At 37.8% G+C, this 15,371-nt stretch overlaps 1 protein-coding gene across 1 annotated transcript in view; it reads left to right on the top strand.

Annotated features, from left to right (window-relative positions):
• The window catches only part of LRP1B (LDL receptor related protein 1B), a 587,356-nt gene that overhangs the window by 161,038 nt on the left and 410,947 nt on the right, over positions 1 to 15,371 (top strand). The gene's annotated exons all lie outside the window — the stretch shown is intronic.

Consider the following 15,371-nt stretch of genomic DNA (forward strand, 5'->3'; position numbering starts at 1 on the left):
TGTACAATGGAGTCTAAATTAACTTCATTCAAAAGGCACAGCACCAAAATATAAAGCATAAAACCAATTTTTTTTTTTGTATTGTAGTATAAATCCAAAGAATTAATCTTGATTTATATCAATGTAAATTAATAGAATTTGACCCAAAGTCACTGTCTTATTACAGTATTTGTTATATTGTCCTTGGTAAATGTATTAGAAGATATTTATCACTATGAAAGCTCTACTATAATTAGTGTCAAATCCAAGTAAATAAAAGATTACAGTTAACTGATAATGAGATTTATTTAGTTTGCTGTGGCCTTAAATTAAAGCTGTATTAGCTACACGGCCTTGTAGAAACACAGCAATCAGATCTGCTGCATCTGAGAAAGATCACTACCTCACACATTTCTTTTCCCAAATACATAAAAAACAGTCCTTAGAGAATAAAATAATTGGATATGTATGTATGGAGCACTTGTGACTAAATTTTGTTCTTTAACACAGTTGTCTACTGAAGGTAAGAACAGAGAGAACAAATGGTTGTATTCTCTACTATAGCTTCTCCTAAAACAAGCTCTTTTTTTACATGTTTGTTGAATGTAAAAATTGCTATCAATTCCTACTGCTTTGTGCAATTAGGTTAACTATGCTTTTGGCTAGAAAAATAGGTTATACTTAGGAGTTTGTGAACACATTCAATTCAAACCTGGATACTTATACAATGGATCAAAATCCCAATGCAAGTAAGGTTGGTGGCTTGGTTTTTCTTTGCACTTCATGTTTCATAGCACCGTTTCATAAAGTTGTTTGCTATTGCGTTATTTATTGTAGCATCAAAACCAATGGAAATTGAGTCGTCAAAAGCTTTTAGGGAGAAAGGTATGGTATTTTCCCCAAGTATTACAAGTCAGAGTAGGTCAAATCCTGCACAACAGTAGTTGTAACTTCCACTGAAAGCAACTGGAAGGGCAAAGGGGAACTTTGGTGTATTTTGAGGGTGTGCTGCCAAGGCTTTTCAAAGGAGCTCTGATAGTGTAAAGCCATCTGGGTGAGGTGATCTTAAATAAGAATGGGAAATAGTTAGAACATATCTCTTTCTCTTCTGGTAAAGTCAGCAAAGGTCCACTTTTTTTCCCTACCTTCAAGAGAAATCCCTTCATTCTACCAACCGGTGAACAGAAAAATATCCCTCCAGTCTTTCCGTCTTTAACTGCTAACAGTCTAACAAAAGTTGGATGGAGGATCCCTCTTACTCAGAATTTCCTTTCATTTTTGTAAAACTTTTACCTAACTGTGATAACATGTTTTTTGCAAGATGACTGTGCACTTTTAACAGTATGTAAGATACCAGTTTCTAAATTAGTAGTTGAAAGTAGTCAGCTATGTTCAATTTTATCCTGTGACTGCAAGATCCACTGACTGTAGCCTTTTTCTTCTTTGTTAGAACCAATCATATATTGATATCTTTATTTCCTACTTTACTTTGGCAGTAAGGCATTTTCATCAGCTACTTTAAAGGGTACTAATAGTAGAGTAAAACTAATTTTCATCAAATTGTGGGATTTTGGAAGTATTGCTCAATAGTTCATCCAATAATAGTTCATCGGTATGAAAAATGAATCTTGACCCTGCTCTGTATCAGAAATACTAGATACTTAATGCTCGCATTGTGTAACTGAGAGCTACAGATGGGAACATTATTTCCTCACTCCTGTAACCTCCAATTAGATGTTCAGATACAACCCTTTCAGCTTCAAGGGGACCAGACTACTGTCCATCTGTCAAGGCAGAGATTTATTTAACTAAAAATGTGTAAGATCTGAGCAACCAAATCATAATTACCCAAATGACTTCCCTATCAATTAGCCGTTCCTTTGATCAGCTGGCCACCGCAGACTTGGGTGATCCGCGCTTCTCCCCCTGCAGCAGCCTTTCTACTGCAGTGCAGACAAACCCAAAGACCCTGCCTTGATCTTCTTCATGTATAAACTTTTGTGCCTCACTGGATGCATGGGATGATCTCTTTCAGCTACTTGATTGCTAACTTTGTTTGCTAATTTTGCTAAATATATGCTCATACTTAGCTGTAGCAGTCTGATTGCTAAATTCAAACAAAACAAAAAGCTTATTATCCCATTCCTTGATTAACATACTAATGGACGTAAGCAGCACCTTGGCTGCTTCCCTATTTCTCTTTTTTCTATAAGCTTTTTCAGCCAGAGTTTCCATGGCTAAGATGTAAGGCTGTACATCAGTTAGACAAAGATTCGGGCCTACATTCAGCATCTACATAACATCTCTCTTGCGAGTAAAATTCACTCTTTCTTGATTCAGTTCAGCAAGTTTCTGCTGATCTGCATTCTGATATCTGGTATGCAATGAGGCTGAAATCTGTAATTGTCCTGTGTGCAGCAGAGGGAGATTTGTGTTGGTTTTTAGTTATTTATGAAATATCAGAGATGCATGTAATTAGAGAAGGGAAATTTGGTTGGGCAGTGCCATTAGTATGTATGTAATATTTTGTTAGAGAGTTTGTTACTCTCCTGTTCTGTCTTCGTACTATATGGTGTTTAAACCATCGTGAAAATACGATCAAAACAGACATATTGACCAAAATGCTATATGCTGCCGTAAGAGGAATTCCCTACATTTAAGGCTCTGTGAGTTAATTAAAAATTAATTACCAAATGGGAAACCACTGCAGACTCACAACACTAAAACTATGTGTTCTGCATTGCTTAAGCCCCTGAAACGCCACCGTTTAAACAAGAATTGGACTAACAATAAACACGCTGTTTTAAGTGGTGGGGCGAGGGGATGATTCTGTTTAGTGATGAACATATGAGATGTCTTTCCTTAATGTGGTTTTGGATGCTCAGGACTGATCAGAAATCGTCAGCTCTGAGGGAAGGTGCTGTGTTATGAAAAGCTCCTTGGAGATGAAAGATACTGTTTCTTATGGATGGCAACGCTGAAGCTAGGTGGCCACCAGGACAGGTTTTATATATTATTGCAGCTAAGTTTAGGAGGTGATGGTACTTTGTCTTAATACATCAGCATTCTAACAAGACCTCACCATACGAAACAACAATGTTCATAGCACACTATAAATCATTCTTAGCAGTACAATAAGTTTTCGTAGGGCGTCCTGATGGGTGTCAGATCTCAGCAGAAAACTTCATACATCTGAAAGAGAAAGACTTTACTACCAGATTTCTTCTTGTCTGTTTATGTGAAGTGATAAACGAAACGTAGTATCATTTTTGACCAGCTTATGTCACAAAGAACTCATGTGCTGAGTTTCAGTTTAAAGGCCTAGAATTTGCATTTTAATTGTAAACAATATTTGTACTTTGTAGTCATTTCTAAGTCTTTTTTTCCCTGAAAAATACTGATAATAATCTGTCAACACAATTACCTTTTTTTCTTTTAATTGGGTTTGGATTTGTGCAATACAACATAAGAGTGAGATAAGAATTAACAGTTTTAAACAGGGAAAACCAGAACCATTTACTAAGAAGATTTTGTTAAAAGGGAGCTGGTAAATGGATAATAGGCTATCACAAACAAGAAGCGATTGTAACTCTTTTATAATAGAGAATCTATGGGAGAAATGATGAATAGCTGAAAAACAGGATTTTGGCATAATGCCCACTGGTTTTCATGATAGCAAGGTTAATTCCTAACATTTCATTTTCAAACATGTTACAAATATTAACTGAGCTTCACAACATCGTGCTGGAGTATCTGCAACTTAATAATTTGCGTGAGCAGATACTGCAGGACTGCAGTTAAATCTCTGACATTCCTGATCTCATCTTGGACTCGGAAAACAGACTTTCCCCTTCACAGCTTGTATCTCCCTCAGAAGCACAGAGCCATTACCCTTCTACAAACTTTTCCTCACCTGTGTAGTTCGTTCAGTTTGATTTGCAGTTAATCTTTCCGCTCTGTTTCTCATGCTCATCGTAGGCATGGCATGCTACTAGAGACAATCGTGTAAGGTCTGTACAATTCTGAAACTTGACAGTTGTAATGGAAACACAGCAGACTGTCACTCTTTAATAGCACCAGGTCTATTACTACAATTGCAGCAGAGCCTGTTCATAAAACAAGCTGATTTTCTTTATGTACTCATAGTTAATACTGAGATATATGTGCTGTCAGTTGAAATACGGCTAATATTTTTAATGCTTCTTAGGTTTTTATCATGCCACCACAGTCTACAAGCAGAGACATATAGATCCCTGAACAAAGACAGCCGTCAGAGACATCAAATCCACATTTGCCTTTTGGTATAGAAGAGAAATAACTGACTCCAAGCCATTCAGGCTGAAGGAAATTGTATTCACTTTAACACCTCAAGACATTTGTAAAAGCAGTTGAAAAACAGCTGCAGGCTATTCAAGAAGTTTGATGACCGGCAAAGTCCTAGAGGTGGCTATAAACTGCTGTTAGACAATGAGACTGGGGACACCGTGTTGGTCCTGTCTTTCCATTCATGCTACAGAAATAAAGATAAGACAGAGGGGCAGAGGCAGGAAAACTGGATGCCTGCACTTTGCAGTAGGTAGGAACACACTGGGGATAGGTATTGTAGGAGAATATGGGGCTAGGACTCTGAAAACCAGCGAGAGGAACATAAGATGTGAATCAAAGCACTGTAGGAGGATTGGAGAGATTAAAGGCAGGAGTCAGCAAGAAGAGCTGCTGTTGTTGAATTCTCAAAGTAAGGCAAGAATGCAGCCTGCTCCTGGAAAGGGGGAAATGCAGGGTTCAACTATTGGAAACAGTGAAAGACCAAGAAAGTAGTGAGTCAGAAAGTGAAAAGATCCTTATTCACCAAGGACCAAGATAAAAAGAGATGTTTCATTAGCATAAATTATATTAAAAAATGGAATAGTATCTTGCGTCTCCATCCATCCACCCCAAAAATGCCAGGTTGCTGTAATCTTCCCTGAAACCCACCAGTGTACCTTTCCCCTCCCTGTGCTAACCCAAGCTTTCCTTCCAGACCTGCCTCTGCTGCCATCCTTCCCACCAGAGCCTGCGTTTCCCCATACCAGCTCTCCAGCTCCCTGCCTGCCTCCCTGCCGTGCTCCCCAAAGCCGTGCTTGTCCCCTCACTGTTCAGCCCTGTGAGCTGCACCTCCTCCGTGCTGGACCCCTGCTCCTTGGCAAGGCAAAGGATGCGAGGTGATTGCCAACCTCGCTGGGACAAACCAGGAAGGGAGTTTTTTCACAGCTTCCCTGTTAGCAGAGGCAGGGAAATAAGTTTCTCACATGCCAAGATGCTGATTTTCACAAATCTCATCAGGATTTACTACCTTTAAAACTCCCAACCTTCAGTTTGGTTGAAATAGGCCAACAGCTTCAAAAATTGTAAACTGACTGTTCAAGTGGAAAACCACTTGAAAAGTATAGCTGTGTTTTGAAGAGGAATGCTCTTCTTTTTTTAACGTTGTTCTTAAATTCTTCATTATTGTGAGTGCCTAACTGCACATACAACGTGTTCCTTTCAGGTTGAATTCCCACTCTGAATTATACATGAACAAAAATGAATGTCCGATGGCTTTGCCATGAAATGATGTCATGTCAAGTCCCAGCATTTCTCTTGCACATTTTTATATATGCCTCCTGATTTTGGAGATCATGAGACACACAACGTTTGCTCTGATAGCTGTATTATTCGAGAGGACAAGAGCATCTCTGCGGGACCCAGGGACAGGAGGTTGACCTGAACAAGTGGATGCAGACAAAGTTGGCTTTACATCCAATAGAGATCAGTGCAAGATACATAACGTACTCTTATATATGCACCTGTGTGTATGAATATGTGTATGCGAATATGTATTAGTTCAGTACCACGTAAAAGCCTGCCCAGCTGAACTGCGCAACTGGAGCAGATAAGCAAATTGAAGTCTGCATAGACTTTCTGCCTATTGACAGATTATTTTTAAACCACCCCCTGTATTCCCACAGTGCAGTTTAGTTCCACGGATACTTGCTGCACCTGCTAACAGACACAGAGGAGCTGGATGCCAGTTGTTTGGCTGCTCCTCCTCTTAAGCACCACAGATAATTATCTGTGTGGCTCCCGCATCCTTTATCAGTGCTACTGCTGCTTTCTCCTACGTTTCAGTGCCACCTGGTCCCATGGCGAGGTGATAGACAGTAACAGCCTGCCTAAGAGGAAAGGCAGAAGAGAGAAGGTGAATGTGAAAAAATGTGAAAAAAAGCATAGGGAGAGATAGTCACATATGTATTTACAGTCTTTGGAGCATATTTGCATTACAGCCCAAAAGGATAGTATAACCGCTTCCTCTCCTCTGTCGCTGCTTACTTGTCATGCAGTTTCTCCCGTGTCTTTCAAACCTGCTAAGAAGGACAGGGAAAAAGGTCACTTTTTCCTTGGCCAAGAGAAAAGCTGATGCATGGAGCTTCTGGCTGGATCTCGCCTGCAGACAGAATACTCTAAATCTGCAATGCATGCACTTCCCCTAGGGACGGGAAACTTAACAACTCTTTTGCATTTGCAAACAATAATACGAGACTTTAGCGAGATACACTGAATGTGACAACTCCAGAGCCCTGAATTATACCAAGGAGTCTCAAGTCTACGTTCAGATCTCTGTGTAAATGGAATTATATACTGAATTATTGTTGCCTACCTGTTTCCTAACAGAATCACAATGGAAAAAAAAAAAGTGCTGGAGTACTGCTGCTTTATCTCAGCAAACATTTTAAAACCTATTACTTTAAGTAGTCATTCCCATTCAGCTATTACAGAAAATGGATGGGCCTGGGGTTCCCTACTGAAGGTATTATTCCCTTGGGTGGAGATGTTGATACTGTGCTTTTTATTTTGTTTGTACTAGAAGAAAATAACCTCCAGCACCCAGATCAATTCTAAATTGTAAATATGCAGAAGAAAAATATCAAATGCTGAGTAATTGTTGTACGCGAAAACGTAAACCTTGTGCTAATAATATCCTTGGGACCCTTCTGATCAGAGAGGCTCAGAGCAGTAATGGCTTCAGCCAAGGTTTGCGTTGTTTTGTTGCTTTTGAAGAGCGTTATCGTTAGTACTCACACAGGAGCAAAGCTGAGCAGGAAGCTGGAGACTTACAGTGACATTACTACTCTGTGAAGTTTTAGGACTTCTGTATTTCAAGTATCCTTGATACTCTTGTGTTACGTTACCAAAAAAAACCCCAAAACATACTACTGAAAGGCATATTGGTTTTAAATGTATGGAAATGGATTTCTACTTTCATTGAAGACAGCATAGGTAGCATTTGCTGCGCTTGAGCATCCTGGAATAAGCAATAGAAGAGGCTTTTTTCTCAACTCTGTGGTCCTGCAGTTTATATTACTTTCTTCTATTGCTACACAACGTGGTTTTGTTTATTAAGAATCGAGTGACATAGCTGTTAACGTTCCTACTAATTGCAACCCACAGCTATTTATGTGTTTATGTTTATGTCCTTTTTGGCTTTTATTCAGTCTTTCTAAGAACAAGCGTAATTATTCCTATATGGAGAGAAACTTAGAAAGCAGTTTGCAAATACAAAACCTATGGTAATCATTATTCTGTTTTAATCCTTAGCACTGTGATTTACCACCATCACACTCTGTAGTGATATTGCTGTGAAATAGATCTATACTACTCACTGGATTATTAGCAAAAATAGTGTTAGATTAGGTCTATTGAGCTCTACATAGTATGAATCTGTGGTAAAATTTAAGAAACCAAAGTTAGGATAATTTTGGCTGGGTGATAAGATATTTTAAGGGATGGTGGCAACACAGTTTGGGATAGCATGTTTGTTAGAATACAAATTGCAGCTTGCTGATGACTTTTTCAAATCATCAATAAAATATTGCACTGTCTCTCTGCTTCTCTGTCACACAAATATATGTTATCTTGGTCTTTATAAGCCACCCGGGAGAACTGCTTTTAGATGACAGAATTAAAATACACCTCGTTTATTAAGGTTTATAAGCCACAGTGCTTTTGTTAGAAAACGTACTACCATGCAATGGTAGTTGTATAGCTCTGTGCAGAAAGAACTATGTTTTTAAATCAGGCTGTAAACTTGCAGAGAGAGCAGGAGGGGTAACCATTTGGCATTCATGTGTCATTCTGTTATCTTCCCTATCGTTTGAATTCAGTCTAAATTCTTCTTGTACATGCATTATAAGGGCACATTAGAGAATTACATGCACTAGCTTGGCCTACTAGTGCAAATTATTTGGTGCAGAATAACCATTTTCAAATATAAATTGTGACATCTGAAGCTAGTTTATGAATGTAAGAATTATAATAGAAGAATAAGAGAAAGACATATTTATTGGTAAAACTAGAGAAGCCTTCCATGTTCGTGATTCTCTGAAAAATCCTGCGCAAATGATTGGTGATTTGAGGAATATAATTTTTTTCCAAATAATTCCATTTACTTATGAATAAATGCATTTCTTAAGTTGAAAATTTCAGAAGCATTTTAATACCATGTTCACATATTGCAAGTATCCATTTTTGCTGGAGGAAGTATTACTCTCTGGGTTTTTTTGAGCCAGTATGGTTGGCTTCTTTTCATCTAGCTACATCTGTGACTTTTTATAAATAAGCCTTTCCTCCCCTAAGAATCAAGCAGAACTTCTTCCAAGCCTTCTATTCTCAAGTGTAACTTCAGCAGTGCAGAAATAATAGCTTTAATACTTGGCCTTTATTGGCTAATTCAATAGCTTTATGTACTGTAACTGAGAAAGGTAAATGTAAGGGGGATTATAAGGCAAAGGGAGAAACTTTTCTTGTAATTCTTACCCCCCCAAAAAAACCTTCTCTGCAAAGGTCCATCTGGCCAAGGATCCGGCCTCTGCCAGGAGCCAGCAGTCAGTGCTTGGGGAAAATACAAGACATAAGGCTGGTGGAGAGACATGGCGTGCCCTCTGTTTTGGTAAGACTTGTTTGGTAAGACTCTTCCAGAGTCACGTTACATCTGGATCACCCTTTTCTGCCTAGTTTTATGAATTTCTTTCATCCATTTTGAAACGTTTTGTACTTCTTCCTCCATAACAGTATGGCCATGATCTCATCTATTAGCTATTAGCTCCTAGTAATACATTCAATGATTGTAACGAGAACAGACATAGAGGAGATCTGTATTAAATGTCTTAAACTTCTTCTACAACCACCATCAGAGTTCATGTGTTAAGACATGAGACCGCTCAACCTGATAGATGGATTTTGATGAGAGAGGTCAAGCCTCGTGCTCTGCACTGGTGTCATCCCGGAGGTCGGGGAGGATTTGTGGAAGGCCCCAGAGAAGCTGGCAGCTCGCTCTGAGCCAGAGTGAAAGTCCTCCTCCTCCATTTGCCTTGTCTTTACTTGGTGTCACTTGTGAAGGAGTGGATTTTAGTCACCCTCGGAAGGATTGCTCTCATAACTTATTACCGCTGTCGAATTCAGGGACTGACACAGGGTAGATCTGACTCTTTCCAATAAAGCAAGCAGTAGCTGACAGCTGTTTTGACAAACAGTCATATATTTTGCTATATTCTTTGAGATTCTTAGCAATAATGAAAGTCTTCCTACAATTAGCTATAGTTTATCATATGGAAAAATACACAGTTTATTAATTTTCATTTTCCACTTCCTAATTACTCCTGAAGGCTGTAAATTTCAGCTTGTTTAGTGGCAGACATCTGGAGTGTATAATAGATAGCAATGTAAGAGCACTGGGGTTACATTGTAAAAAATCCGTCAGAATGAATGGGGGTTATTATCAGTGACCTGAATTCTATTACGATTTCAAAAATAAAAGTGTAAGCTAACAAAACAATGATGTACTAATAAATGCCAATGTATCCACATTAGTTCCTTTCTTCAACAAGCACATTTACTGAGTGCTGTTTATGACATCTCCATAATGGAAAAGGTTTACGGTGAGGTCAGCGAAATTCGTCCATCAAATTCAAGTCTTATTAACACAACATTCTGAAACATGCAACTTTTATTATTGGTTGTCAAAACCACTTTTCTCTGACTTCAGATAAAGTAGTTTATTGAATGAAATGGTCTAAGTCAGTTTTGAAAACATCTCTGTGCTTTATGGTGCTGTAATACTTATAAACTTTCTTTGGATTTCAAATTGCACAGAAAATACCCTTCTTTTGAAATATAAAGATAATTCAAAAGAGCAGAATATTCTAAGGAAAAGTCAATCTGCCTCTCACCCTACAACTCATGTTTTTCCTCAGCTGCTGGCAAATGTGACAGCCACTCATGTGAGTAATGTAATCCCGGATTTGGAATATGCTGGTGGTTGGACATATGTACAGCACCAGTGGGAGTCCTGCTACTGCTCTGAACCCAAGAGTTCATTGTCTCTTTCTGGTCTTTGTTATTTTACTTTCATTTAAGATGGTGTGAGATGATGCTGATATCAAATAAGCATGAGCTTTTGAAAGAGTAAATGTTTTATTTTTACCCAGTAGAATCTTACGCAATCAGAGCTATGAAGGTGGCTGCAAAATGAGAGTGATGGTGACAATTCTAGCAATCCAGATACAGCCCTCTTTGCTGAATTCTTCTGTGCATAAGAAGCCTCAAATCAATAAGGAAAAATATAATTCCAACACCTGTGCGTGCATTCTAAGGACAAATCCACGATTTGGGAGGATTTTCCAAATTGCACAATACACAAAGTTAGAGTAAAAATCACATAGGAACAGGCTTTGGAGGGCAAATTCACAAAATGTTTTGATTTTAGTTAGATCAATCCAAAGAGCATCCATGATTAACTGCTAGTAAAAACTGTGCAGTATATTTTCTTGTGAATTATGTAGGGGAAGGAAACTGTAAATTGATATTGTAGATTAAAACAGATCTGTAAGGCTTCTAATTTATGATGATATGTATATTGATCTAAGAAATTTCAAATACCTGTCTTTCCTAAGTAAACCACAACTTTGATCTTTATGTGTTCAAAAAAGTCTGGCTTTTTTGAGGTTGTCTTTAATATTCCAAGTGAGTTCAAAAGGTGTCTTTTTTATTGGAAGCAGTAGGTCCTGTGCTTTGAAACTCCAGATGTATACTGAGCAACAGAGATGGCTATATATTAATGTTTGCATTCTTTATTAGTTGAAGCTTGATGGAATTTCAGAGGGACAAAATAAAAATGGAGAATTAATATGCATAGAAGTTGTAAATGTAATTAGCTGTTATTATCAATTAGGCACACTCAGCAGAACTCCAGTATGAATTGCGATTTAGTGGATCTGCCGAAGAGTTGGACAAAATGCAAAATGAATACTCAATTAAAAAATGAAATTGATCAAATATTCTTTTTTTTTTCATCCAGTAATCTACTCGAACCAGTACAGAGGTAAATATCTATTCACTGAAACACTCAGAGTGGTAATGACCAGTTTTGAACAAGTAGGGTGTGATCCTGTAGTTCTCCCTAATAATTGCTATTAAGCCTAAACCAATTTCTGGGTTTTGATCTAAGGGTGGAGAATCTTTGACTTTTATATTATGGACAGAGTGCTACTGAGCAGTCTATTTCTCATTTATAAAGCACTCTTAACAATTATTATGATCAACTCACAGAGTTATTTATCAATGAATCGAAGAAATTAGAGATGAAATATTTATGTTCTATCTTCTGGTCATCCCTCTTTTAGTTCAGAATTGCTCCCTGTAGTACAATTTTGATGAGCCTTCCACCATTTCCCTTTGAAAATGAAGTAGCCATTAATGGTATACAAAAAAAACCCACTTTTTCTTTAGATTGTAAAATATGGGCAGGAAGTTTAGAGGTTGGGAAAGTGAATTTGCTGGAGTGGTTTCACTCTAAAGCCTTATTTCTTCAGCTCACTGCTTATTATGGGCCAAATAAAAAAACAGGATGATATATACATTTCTATAATCTTTAGCAAGGTGGGTTTTTTTTTTTTAAATATAAGAGAAGGCCTTCCTAAAGAGTGTCATTAGACAGTCCTTTTCCAGTACAATCAAATGGATATTAGGAAAAATGTCTTTACTGATAGAGTGGTGAAGCACTGGAAGAGGCTGCCCAGGGAAGTGGTGGAGTCACCATCACTGGAGGTGTTCAAGGAACGTGTGGACGTGGCACTGCGGGACATGGTTTAATGGGCATGGTGGGGTTGGTTGATAGTTGGACTTGATGATCTTACAGGTCTTTTCCAACTGTAGTGATTCTGTCATTCTGTGATTCTGTGAAATGAAATTGAAATGCAGTACATTTGCTCATTTGTCCCAACATTAGATAGTCTTATTACTCAAACGTACCCTTTTCTTTGTAGTTTTTATTTCTTTTTATGTCACGATGTTTTTTTGTGTGAATGGGAAGAAAGAAGAAAAGAGGGAAATTAGGCACCTTGTCTCCTTTCTTACTAGGTTTTCTTCTGGTTCTGTTTCTTCCTGTTTTACTCATTCATCTTTAGTCCTAACCATTTGGGGATTTGGCCAAAGTTCTCAGTTTCCAGGGTCCAAACACCAAACTAGAAAGGAAATTTTAATGTAAGTAACGTTTCAAAAACTGTAAGTAAGAAGAGGATAAGTAGTTATGTTTTCTCACTGGATGTAAACTACTAATTAAGCTAGTATCAGACATCTAGGCAAGCGGAAGAGCAATTTTAAAGTGTAGCTCTGGTCTGTGTAGCACTGTCAAGCATGATCCAAAAGCCTTCTGAAAGTAATTTTCTTTATCACTAAGGCACTAGTATATTTATATTTCATTAACATCACCTTTGTTAATTAACACTTTAATACTTCAACTTTTGGTAGATTGAACTTAAAAAGAGGGTTTGTTCTGAAATCCAAGTCTGTAAAAGTGGAATCTGATTACATGTTAAATCTGCTGCCTACCTGCATTCAATACAGTCAAGAAAGAATACCTGCTGCTTTTTTTAAGAGGCACATCTCTGCTGTTTTTTCAGTGTGAGCCAGTAAGAGAAATTGAGCTATTCATGAATCACCAAGAAAATAGGTGAATTACAGTTGTAAGGAATTCTGCCCTCAGTTACTGGCTAAAAATAACAATTTGTATAATGAGGTTATATTTAGGTTGAGTAGCCACATGGTAGCACACATTACACAGTTAAAATATTTACTCTACAGAATTAATTTTTGAAAGTGTTCATTGGTGTCTAAGTACAAATTAAAATGTAGAGAAATGTAGATAATGAGTTATAGTATTCTTTTGTAGGAAAATATATTTTGTGCTGGTGAGGTTCCTACCACAGTATCTGAGACCTTAATGGGAGGACCTTAAACTGTATGACCAGCGTATCTCACATTTTATTAGTTATTGAATCTCAAACCAAAACACCATCTCATAACAAAAGACAATTGTCTTATTAGAAGATAATTATTCAAGTGACACTAGCAGGGAAAATATTTTACCACAAGGAAAAACATAAGCAAAATATTTTATAGTAAAAAGAGTTCTAACATGAAGTAGTAGTGTTTTAAAGAGTATTTCCATGGGTTTTTTTAAGCTCAAATACTAATCAAACACAAGGCTGTACAATAAATCTATCAAAATCAAATATCAAATAAAAAAATGAAATTATCATTAATAGTATTTAGTGATTTATCCATCTTGGTTTGGAATCCACTGACAAAGAACACCCTGTATAGACAGCAGCTTTTCCTAGTAAAAGCCGGGTCTTGGCACCCATCTCGGTTGCTTGAGCTGATTGTACCCGATTTCAGCAATTGTGCAGTGAGCAAGCAAATATTGCCTGACCTGGCTTAGCTTTAAAGTACCCTATTATTATTGAGGCTTTTCTATGTTAATTCTATAATTTGGACTAGTGGACTTGTATTCTATAAGCAAGAACTGGACTAAGAATGAATTTTTTGTTCCATGTATATGGTGTGGTCCTTTTTGCTCAGAACAAGACTTTGAGCATGACCTTGCAAACCCTTACATCCGATTCCTGGAGGCAAGTCAACAGCACATCCTGATCCGCTCTCTCGAGACTGCTGGTAGAACTCATGTGTGGCCATAATGTTAGCAACTGTGCAGTAGACAACATTTTGATTTATTGCTCTTAAATACTATAAACTAATTTCCAAATCCTTCAAATTGTAGAAACAGAATTAAATAATCTGGGTATATATTTCCCAGTTTTATTTGCCTCTAATTTCTATAGTGTTTCAAAATTAGACTTGAAAGGAACTGTTTTCCTTCTTCCCTGGATCAAAACACACATTTTGAACAACTTAGAAATAACAGGTGTGGTCAACATAGGGCTACGTGCTACTTCATGGGTAGGGCAGCTATTTTTATTTGTTCCAGGTTTTCATGTACCAAGTGTGAAATATGAATGTTCATATTCGAAGAAATCTTACTCTGCATAAAAGGCACCGAATCAAAAATAAGCAAGTTGTTAGAAAAACAGGGCATGAGTCTAAGCTAGAGCCAATTGCATAAATGCAGAAACAATGAAATGGGCAGAAAAACATAAAGTTGGGATAAGATTCTTAGAACAGTAGCTAGGCAGTAAAAGACTTGGCATTCAGCATGCCTGAAATACAGAGGGAGAAAACAATAACAGCTTGCAACGAGGAGCATAGCAGTTCTCATCAAGATGAGTGACAATCATCACCAAGATACAGAAAAGAGCCACTCTGCAGGAATTGTGGTTTTTAGTTTAATTTGCATTATGCAACTTCTGTAGCTTTGCAGGTGGGCTCAGCACCCGCTCCTGTCCGTGCCAATTTGCTGCTCTCTCAAGGTTTTCCTTTTGCACAGCTCCCAGAGGAACAAAGCTGTCATACAGAGCATTTCTACTGTCCCAAACCTGAAAATCCTAAGAATGGAGATTCCTATGAGGATTGATTCTCCATGTTCTTTATGATATGCTCATGTCATCAAGAGGCACTCGGGCAAGTATCAATACACCGCAAGGTACACAGCTGTTACGTGTATATATAAAATGCGTCCTTTGCCAACTACATTTTTTTCTGACTATTCAAGTTGTCCTTTCTATCCTCTAAATCTCTTTTCCCCCCAGTCCTAATGCACCTCTACCTCAACCTCTTATTTCCATGCATTTTCCATAGGCTTGTCCAGCTTCTCATTTTTGTAGGTTTCTAACAATATTCCAGCTGCAGCTAGATGGTGGATGCCATTTTTCCATTCCAGCCACGAAGGGTAGGGTGTTCTGATAGAGAACAAAAAACATATTGCAATCTTAATATTAACCTCATATTGTGATACTGAAATTACAGCTGTTATGGAAAATACATGAGCTGTCTGCCGTGCCTTATGAGACAGTTTACAGTGCAGAACCTTCAAAATTTCTGGTGTTACAACAAAAGCTTGGGAGCCTGCAAACTTCCTAACA

Source organism: Gavia stellata, chromosome 8 (assembly GCF_030936135.1).
Source record: "Gavia stellata isolate bGavSte3 chromosome 8, bGavSte3.hap2, whole genome shotgun sequence".
NCBI lineage: Eukaryota > Metazoa > Chordata > Aves > Gaviiformes > Gaviidae > Gavia > Gavia stellata.